Genomic DNA, 8,707 nt, shown 5'->3' with positions numbered 1-8,707 from the left:
ATTTAACATTCTGGTATATTTTCATACCTCTCTTCAGCAATACATTATTTTTGCATAATTTAACTGGAGTTTTTCCTGAATTTGTACCTTTGATTGGCATGTTCTATTACACATCACAGATTCCTTCCTCCCCTGTGTTAATGGGCATTTCTGATCATCTTTCCTTTTTGGTGTGTTAATGATTCTCGATTTAAGGTATAATAATTATCTTGTGTTGAGTCATCCTTAGTCTACCTGCCTTTTTAATCATTCCAGTTGTTTTAATTTGTTTTCCTTTGCCTCTGAAATTGCTGAAATTAACCTGTTTTACTCATAATTAATTTGACTTCTGGAAATGACCATTTTTTCCTTGTTATTTCTAACTTACTTATTTGGTAGGACATATACTTAGGTTTTGTTCTAACTTTTTCACTTAGTTCATACTTATCTTGTTCTCACCTAATTATCTTTTTTCTTTGTGAGATATTTTTATTTATATTTTGAGAAATTGTCTAAAATGAGGCAGTTGCAAAAATCCTGCTTCTCATGTTTGATTTACATTTTCTTTCAGATTGGCTTCTCATTTTTCCTTTGCCTCTTATATTATTTTGATTTATTAGTTCTTGTTGCTGTTCCCTGTATGTAATTGCCATGCTATTTATTTTTAGTTTGCTTGTGCTTAATCTAGCTTCTCTAACTCTGGACCATCCATTTGTTCCAATATAGTCAAATTCTCCTTGACAGAGTTTCTGTCTGAGGTGGGGTCAGTTTATCGCTCTTCTATTAAGCTGCTGGATGTTGCCTTTGAGATACTTTCTGTAGTGTGAAGGCATGCAAGTGGGAAGAAGTGTTAGGCTGATTCTGAAGATCTGATGTCTCTTCTCCCTTCTGAAAGGTGTCACTCCACTCAGGGATTCCTGACTCCATTGTGTCCCAGGGGGAAACTGGCAAGTTTGGTTATCATTCCTTTTAATATTAATATCCTTCCCTGAAAGCTAGGAGCTTCCAATTTTTAGAAAATTGCCTTATTTATCATTTCTTATTTTCTCTACTGTCTGTCTCTACATATTGGAGGGTATTCATGAAAACTCTCAGAATTTTGTGAATTAAAGCTTTTTATTCAGCATTGTTTTTGGAAGTGAGACTGTGAATATTGAAATATGACATGACCCAGTTACACTGTGTCTGTCTCTCTTTCTTTCCTTCTTTTGTTTATTCACTTTTCTAGGCAGTTGTAATACTTCAATGAACAAAATTGACAAATTCCATGCCCACTTTAGCCTTACATTTTTGTGGTGTGAGACAATAGAAAAATACAATCAGGGAATTACCTGGTATATTTTCAATGGATAGATACTATAGAATTATACACATGTGTATGCATGTATATAAATTACATAGGGATAGTAGCTGAGGAAGCTTTTGGTAAGGAGAGAACACATTAGAATCTGATTTTGTGGTGAATCCACAGGTAACAGTTATATTTGGATAATTGATGGTAGCTTCTCTGGCAAAGAGAGCATGCGAAGGGCTTCTACCCCATGTGAATTCTCCCGTGAGTCCCTAGGCTGATTTTGTGACTAAAGAACTTTTAACATTCCCTGCATGTGAAAGACTTGTCCTTTGTGCGAATCATCTGATGCACATGTAGTCTGATGTCTAGAAATTTTTTTGACAGCAAAGATGGCTTTTCACTCTTGTGACAGGATACCTAAAGATCTTAGGACATTCTTCACATTTGGATGATTTGGGGCTCCATGAACTTTTCCTTGGTGTCCCTCACATAGGGTGTTTCTCTCTTTGCTCTGGTGTGTAGGGACAGACTCAGGAGGACTGATCTGGCCTGGAGAGAATTCCTTATTGTACCTCCACAGGGACATTTTGATAAGAAGGTTCCTTTACAGACCCTTCCTGGGAATTAGATATGGTTACCCTGGCTCTTTTCAAATTGTGTTGGTTCTTATAGAAGTACCTCACTCTTTAGGCTTTGAACAGTTCTCTTCCTGGGTAATGCTTAGGGAAGGTATTTGAGTTCTTTGAGGAGTAATACCATCATTTACTTGAGTATTTTTCTAGGAATTATTCCATTTGTTTTCTTCATTTTCATTTCCTTGTCTTGTTTCCAAAGGAATATTTAAAGACTCTTGAAGGATAGCCCTATAATGTCTCCTGTTGTAGTTTCTGCTGACAGCTATTTTTTAGATAAAAAATGGCTTATCTTACAGGCATATTAGGAAAAAAAAGGGCTTCCTTTTCTTGCGTGTGAACATAGATTAAGACAGGTGGCTTCATGCAGTCATCAGTCAGGTCTTCCATTAATTTCTCCAGGTTTCTGCTACTTGATTCCCATTTCTTTTTCAAGACAGATTTGTCCCTACAGTTTCCATTAATCATAAACTGCTCTGGGACCAATTGAGAAATAATTTCATCCTTTATGTGATTTTCTGACTGCAGCCATGGGTGAAAAATCTCATGAAGTCTCTGCAATTCCTGCCTTACACATGAGTTATTGCTGTATTGGACTGAGGTGAGCTAAGAGCTTGAGAACTCATCTTTCCCTTCTGGGCAGCAGATTTTTTGATAGGTCTACATTCAATATTTTCCAATTCAAGATTATTCTGGAATGTTTCACACTGAAATGAGTTTTTGAGATCTAAAGCCATTCATGGCAAAAGTTTCCAGAAAGACTCAATTTTGGTAATTTATTCTCTACTGTCTTCTTGTCTCTGAGGATCTGTTTCAACAATTGGTGGATGCTTAATTTTTTAAGCTCCTTCTCAGTTACAGAGCTTGGAGTAATCCTGGCCTGCACACTGGGGTAATTCACATGGGGCAATCCTGGTCTGCACACTCCACTAAACCAAGGTATGAATAGCTTTCTTCTTGGGGTTAATCTCTACACTGTGTCTGTCTCTGGCCACAATTGTGAACTTTTGTCTAAAATTTCTTCCCGTAATTAAACATTCTTCTCTTTTGTCTGTTTCTGTCTCTTTCCCTCCTACAGCCTCCCTCTCTCTGAATCTATGGTGCTTCAGTGAAGGCAAATTTTAATTTATTTTGCTATTTTTCTCTAATTTTACTTCTTTTTAAATTTCATTATTTTCTAGTTTTTTTTCTTACTTTGCCAGTGTTATAATTTAGCTAGGTTCTGACCTGTTTGAAATAATCTCTCTAACTAGACTAGACTATGTATCTTGACTCTAAATATTTAGAATAATAGAGATAATGCTTTTAACCAAAACATGTAGACAACCATGAACTTAGATAACTTGGTAGATATTAGTAATGCTTCTGTGCTACCATCTAATAGAACAGTGAGAAGTCCCTGAAAAATCCTTTCAGAGACACAAATTGTATCCTTGCCACATGCTTCACACTATAGCAATTAGAACTTCAATTCATATAGATTTTAAATATGGAAAACAACAGTAACTGTAGGGCACAGTGCTGGACTTCTTTCAGATGTTTTGGTGCTTAGATTTCCACATACCAGTGTGGTACAACAGAGACAGAAATGCCTCTTTTTTTATTTTTTATTTTTAGTTAGATAGGCCTGGATATACATCCTGGATCTATTAGTTGTACAATCCTTTGTAAACTATTTAATCTTCATTTTTTAATATGTCATAAATGATATAACAATAACAACTTGTAAGATCAAATAATATTGTATGTACATAGTGCCTAAAACTTTATACTTTTCTAATTACTATTATCTTCCTTATGATTTTTTTTAAAGACAGAGAGAGAAAAGAGAGAGACAGCATTTTTTAATATTTGTTTTTCAGTTTTTGGTGGACACAACATCTTTATTTTATTTTTATGTGGTGCTGAGGATCGAACCTAGCACCCTGCGCATGCCAGGCGAGTGCGTTACCGCTTGAGCCACATCCCCAGCCCATGATTTTTTAATTTATAATGTTTTTAAGGGCTGTTGGGGATTGTCTGTCAATCATATCATGATATTGTATAGATAATCATAAATTGATCTTATCTCTCTAATCTGTTTAGGCTTTTTAAAAAACAGAGATCCTAGAGTTAATAAGAACAAATATTTTGAATTTGATTTGTCCTTCTGTCTAATCAACTTTCAATCACATAAATTCTCAGGAACTATGTTGAAGATTAAGATTTGATGCATTCTTCACTTAAAGAGGATCTTATGTTAGAGGTATGGTTAAGAGTGTAGCAGTTAAAAGCTCAAATTTTGGAGCCAGACCTCTGGAATTTCAAACTACACCTCATCCCTTTGTACTTTGAGGAACTTAACTCTTGAATTCTGTACCTTAAATTTTTCAGCAGTACCATGAAAAACGTAATATCTCTTAACTCATGTACAAATACATATGTGTGTGTGTGTGTGTGTGTGGACACACACACATATATTTTTTTCAGTACTGGGAGTTTTCACTGCACCACATCTTTAGCCTTTTTTATTCTTTATTTTGAGACAGGGTCTCACTATGTTGCTGAGGCTGAGCTCAGTCTCCTTGCTATCCTCTCATCTCAGCATCCCTAAGTAGGTGGGATTATAGTTATGTGCCATTACTGTCAGCCTAATGATTTTTAAGGGTACTAAATGAGCTTATTTATGTGAAGAGCTTAAAATAATGTGTGGCATAAGAATTCTTTGTAATAAGTGTTGTTGTCTCCTATAAATTCATGCTGATGCTAATTATATTTATTCTAATTGTCTCCTTAATGTTTTCTTGATCATCTTCATTTCTATAGGTACACTTAACTGCTCTCTCCTCTGTGGCCCATTTAAGATAGCATACACTGATATGTAACATGTTTCCATATATGATTACACTTCAAAAATGATCTGCTCTCTCCTAAAAGATTTTATATCCTAAAAGTCACATATCACATTTGTTTACCATTGGATCTTTGATATTTGACATATTCTATTATGCACTGGATACCTAATATGTGCTGGGTAGTGTTTATAAAAGGAGAAACTCAGGAGGCAGACTGCCTTGATCTAGGTTCTGGTACTGCAGCCTGACAGTGGTTTGAGTATGGCCTAATTACTTAGTGTCCCTATGCCTCAGTCTCTTATTGATAAAACAAGGATAATTAAGTACCTATATGTCAGGGTTATTATAAAAATTGAACTAATACATATACAAACAGATTATAACAGTACTTGACTTATAATTGGAGCTCCATAAAAACTAGTTTGTATTAGAATGCTCTATTCTAAAGTTGAATAATAAATTAAATAAAAATATTAAGCAATGCCATATTCTTACCCACAAATCCCAAGTTTCATAACTCATGGGGAACCATGCAAGGGTAGAGATCTGCCTGTGATTAGAAAATGGAGACCTCATATGTAAAAGATTTCTTCATCTCTATTTTTTCCCCATTCTGGGAAGGAACAATATTATATTATTTAAAATGTAGCAAAGATAAATGAGGCAAATTTCAAGGTATACGTTCTTCTGTATACTGAGTACCCTACTCAAAATCTTAAGACTTTAGTTTGAATGTACCCCCTTGAATTAAGCTCATTTAACGTTAAGACGTCGTTTCTTAGAGACATTAGTTTTTGCCTTTGCATTCTTACTGACTTCACAGATTGGGCCTTACCTAACAAAGAGATCCACTGGCTGTTTCAGTTTGCTGAGCTTTAATTTCATGGTCCACTAGGAAGAAGATTCTTTGATGTTATTTCTAGTAGCCATTGGAATAGGGTGAAGCAGGGTGAGCAGAGCAATAGAGGAGATTTATGTTGACTTGTAATTTCTAATAGCTTGCAGTTTGTGCAAATAATAATAGACAATTCCTTAGTGGAACAAATTTAATGCAAAAAACAAACACTATTTTTTCCTCTTCGACTGTATTCAATTTGTATTATTTCTTCTAGTATCAATGGATCAGAATTAAGAATATTTGCGATTTAAAAACTTCATATTGCAATTTTCTTTCTTTCCCTTTTTCCTTCTTTCATCCATATACCTGTACATGCATTTAAAAAAATTAGTTTTAACTGATACACAAAAATATAAAAGTGGTACATCTTAGTGGAATAACAGAATTGCATAATGTTTAAATTGGGGTAAAATATTTATTGCCCTAAACATTTATCAATTCTTTGTGGTGAAAACATTCAAAATCCTTCTTGAAATGTACAGTGCATACTTGTTATGAATAGTGACCACACTGTGTAGTAATATCCCAGAGCCATACATTTGATTTTAATTGAATGAGCTTACTCTTGCGGGGAGGAGTGATACAACTTATTTCACCATCCCTACTATCTAGCACAGTACCCACTATAAATAGGCATACTCAGTAATTGATTATTAATTGAATTATTACAAGTTTTATAAAGGAGTACATTCCTGTTCACCTACCATTTGTTAAACACTTGCCATCTTCTAAGTCATGTGGTGAGCATATTCTCAGTCATTTATTCATTTAGCTCTCACTATAATCCTCCCAAGAGTTGATTTTTAAAATTACCTTTTGTAAAAATGGAAATAGAGAGTCTATACTTTAAAGTAATATCCCTCAGGACACAAATATAAGTAAAAATGGTGATAGAACCCATGATATCTTATATTTTTGATATTACACAAAACAACTTTATATGTAGAAAGGCTGAGTTAAAGTCATATATTTTCATGATTGAATTATACAACTGAATGAATGAAAACTATGAAACGTACATTATACAAATTGATGGAATTAGTACTGTGTGTGTGTGTGTGTGTGTGTGTGTGTCTGTCTGTCTGTATGCATGCATGTATACTGACAATTAGGGGAGTGAGTTTTGGTAAGTATATAACTTCAGCTGAGCTAAAGGAGAATACAGTTTGCAAATAATGAATGATGGGTAGATCTATGATGGTTTCTTCAGTAATTAGAAGAATGTTCTGATCCCTATGCACAGTAAAGGGCTTTTTTGAAGCTTTTTTATTCAGCTACTGTTTGACCTTGTTTTGCCTCTGGTTCATTGCAGTTGTGCTGCTTCTAATTTGTACTGTGCTGACTTAGCATAGAGGTCTTTCTACTCTTGCATATCATTATTTCAAGTATTTAGTAAGCTTTTACATATGTTTGGCCTGATATCTGCTTGAGCTTGCATTTCCAGAGCATAGTCATAAGCCATCAGCAGCCCCTAAATGACTGTCTCAAGAACTTAGGATGATGCTCACAGCTCAGTGAGCTGGAAGAATTTCCTGAAGGACTAGAAGCGTATTGTAAGACTAGCTTTTAGAATTCTTGTGGTTTGTCATGCATTCCTGAGTAAAATAGATTGCATAAAATACTCACAATAATAAAACCTAGCTTCAAACCTTTTGGAAGGGTTATAACCCACTGTAATTACTCATGCAGGACATGCATCATATCTCAAACTTAATAAACAGAAAGACAATTACATAAATGCAGGATTTAGGATGATAGCTCCAGTGTTGTCTCAACAAAACTTATAGTCATCAGAAGGGGTAAATTTGAGGCCACAGATAACCTAATTGTAGATAAGAAAACTTACCAAACCAGAGTTCCCTAAATATTATTTTTTGTAGTTATTACTTTAATGAAAGTCCAGTTGAAACCTTAGCACAGTACTATAGCGCCCCATGATTTGAGTCTTTCTGGTCTCATTGCTTGTTTTTGCATAAGGTATTTCCCTTGGGAAAATGGGAAAGTTACAAACTAGAGAAAATCTTGGGATATTACCAATTTGTAAAATATGATTACTGAGAATTCATAATTTGGTACCCTCTTAGAAGTTCTTTCTACATTCAGTCATGGAAACAATACAAAGTGCTTAAAAAAAAAAAAAAAAAGAGCTTTGTCTTGGTTTTTAGAAACCTTTTCCCAAAACTCTTCTTCTCCGTGGGAAGCACTGAGTCCCAGATTTGTTAATTGAGTTCTCCTGGACTGACTGTTTAAGAGTAAAGGCAGATAAGACAGCAGGCTCCTGTCTTCAAGTTCTATAACCAAAGAGATAACCAGGGTCCCTTTGTATGTATCTTATATGTTTGAACTGATAGTGTGAAAGAAATTCCGTTCTTTTAAATCAAAGAGTTTGTTTATTTTGTGTAATGTTACAATTCCTTTACAAGTCTAAGAATCAATTGTAGAAAATATATCATTTCTAAGAGCAAAACTATAAAAAGTAAAATACAATGAGAAACTATAATTTTTCTAGGTTACCTGAACAGTCAATGTTCACAATTGGAGCAGACTTGATCTTCAGAGGTAAAGCTTAGATTTTATAACATTCTCGGATTTCATGTGCCTCACTCAGCATTAAAGTAGGAGATATATATATATATATATATATATATATATATATATATATATATATTTCCTTTAGGAAATTATGTAAATGTTAAGTAAATTAGGAAAAGCTTAGTCTTTTGAAAATAGGCTCAAAGATAATAGGAAATTTTTGTTTTTTTTATTAATTCATCTTTGTGAAAAAAAAAATGCTCAAATAATCACACATTGTGCTGCATAGGTTGAGAAACTCGACCAAAGTGCTTGGTCCCAGAATTATTTAAAATTTGTGGTTTTTATTTTTTATATGTTTTCATAATGATGTGTTTATATTTATATATATAATGATGTCTTATATTAATCAACTAAACACAACATTGCTTAATATTTTATGTACATCTAATATAGCCTGATGGTCATTTTTTACACTATTTCCAGTATAACTGTTTTTTTAAATATTTTTATTAATTCTAATTAGTTATACATGACA

The sequence above is a fragment of the Marmota marmota genome, unplaced genomic scaffold (assembly GCF_001458135.2).
Source record: "Marmota marmota marmota unplaced genomic scaffold, marMar, whole genome shotgun sequence".
Classification (NCBI taxonomy): Eukaryota; Metazoa; Chordata; class Mammalia; order Rodentia; family Sciuridae; genus Marmota; species Marmota marmota.
Note: the sequence above shows the minus strand (reverse complement) of the source record.